The 1,600-nt window shown below is 44.9% G+C and overlaps 1 protein-coding gene across 1 annotated transcript in view; it reads left to right on the top strand.

The window, feature by feature from the left end:
- Positions 1-1,339: 1,339 nt before the first annotated feature.
- ZNF507 (zinc finger protein 507) overlaps positions 1,340-1,600 on the top strand; it is a 22,709-nt gene continuing 22,448 nt past the window's right edge. The window contains exon 1 of the mRNA XM_026856501.1: positions 1,340-1,540. The gene's annotated coding sequence lies outside the window, so the exon portion shown is untranslated. The remainder of the gene's footprint in view (positions 1,541-1,600) is intronic.

Genomic DNA, 1,600 nt, shown 5'->3' with positions numbered 1-1,600 from the left:
ATTCAGATAACTGGTTAATTAAACTATGACTAATACAGAAGTGGAAACTAAGCTTTTAAAGGAGCAGGGTCCATGAAAAATAATCACATTTCTATGAAAAGGCTCCACCTGATACAGCAGAAAAAGCTGAAACAAGTTGCAATTATTATTACTACTACTTCATTTAACATTGTGAATTCTGTGCAGCTTGAAATTCTTTTTATTGTTTTGAAAAATTAAATGTATTTTAGTAGGTATTGAGAAGATAGGTTGTATCCTTGCATTTTCCCCACAGCAATTTCTTTAAGAAAAGCCTTAGCAAAATTTTAGCAGTTATCTTACCACATCACAGATTGTAGGATAAGGTTTGAAGTGTCTTAAAACTTCACACAATTAAACAGAACTTTACAATTCAAGGAATCAACAAAATAAAACTAGAAATTAAATAATGCCTATTGAAAGGATGCCTAAATCCGTCTCTTTAAGAATACTTGATTTGCTCATATTTCAAATGCATCTCTTATCTCTATGAAACAATATACAAACATTAACACAACTCCCAGCTGTGGGAAAAATTGAACTTGCAAATTGCTACAATTTTACCAAGACACTCCCCAAATCCAGTGTAGACAAATCCACATCAATACTCTTCAAGCCCCTTTCTGACAATTTGATTTCAGTTTACATGACCCAGCCAACAGCCGCTTCTGAAACTCATCATTCCCGACTTCTGAGTTTATATGAAATATCTTATAAATTCACAGCATATAACATTTCTGGTATGTAGTTTCTAGAGTTGCCCCTGACATGCAGCATAGACTTTCAACTCTGTATTCATCTACCTTAAATTGCTAAACCTTCTTGTCAGGTCTCCGCAGCTTACACTTCCAAACATTTGCAATTTTAGACACAAAATGGGGGGTGGGAGTGTTGTTTCCGTTGTGTTTACCTACAGGTGTTTACCATTTGAAAGCTGTGCTGTAAAAAAATACCTTTTGGGAGACTATACCATTTCTTGAAGCGCATTGTGCAGCCTGGCTTGGCACTGGATACAGGAATATTGACGAAATCCTGGCTGATAAAGCCAAGAACCCAGGACACCCCCTAAACAGGGGAGCTGCAAGATAAACAACAATTATTTTGAGACTCTGAGTAAAACCACCAGCTCAGCCGCAATGGGCCATCACGAGTGGCCGTGCACTGCTCGCGTCTCCGCGCCGAGCGAGAATTTAAGTTGATGAACGTATCGCTGGCGCCACCTGCGCCACTGCCGCCCTTGCAGGAGGCCGGAGGCAGCGGTCCTTGGCGGGGGCCAGAGGAGCACAACCGCACCGCGACCCAGATCCACCTCGCCTTCGGGACGGAGGGAGCGTGGGGGCACGGGCGCACCGGCCCTGCGGCTCCGAGTAGGGACGAGGCGGGACAGGGCCCGCGCTCGTCTCCGTGGCAACGGAGCCGAGGCGGCGGCGCGGCGGCAGCGTCCACCCGCCGGTCACCTGACCCAGCCCGCCGGTCACGTGATACGGTCTCCATCGTCGCCATCTTGAAGCGGTGGCCGGGGGTGAGGAAAAAAAATTATTTTTTTCTTCATTAAAACGCAGATAAAACGCGGAGCGGGCCC

The sequence above is a fragment of the Athene cunicularia genome (assembly GCF_003259725.1).
Source record: "Athene cunicularia isolate RWA chromosome 11 unlocalized genomic scaffold, athCun1 chr11_part1, whole genome shotgun sequence".
NCBI lineage: Eukaryota > Metazoa > Chordata > Aves > Strigiformes > Strigidae > Athene > Athene cunicularia.
The sequence above is the reverse complement of the archived record's forward strand: the minus strand, read 5'-3'. Positions and strand labels throughout refer to the sequence as shown.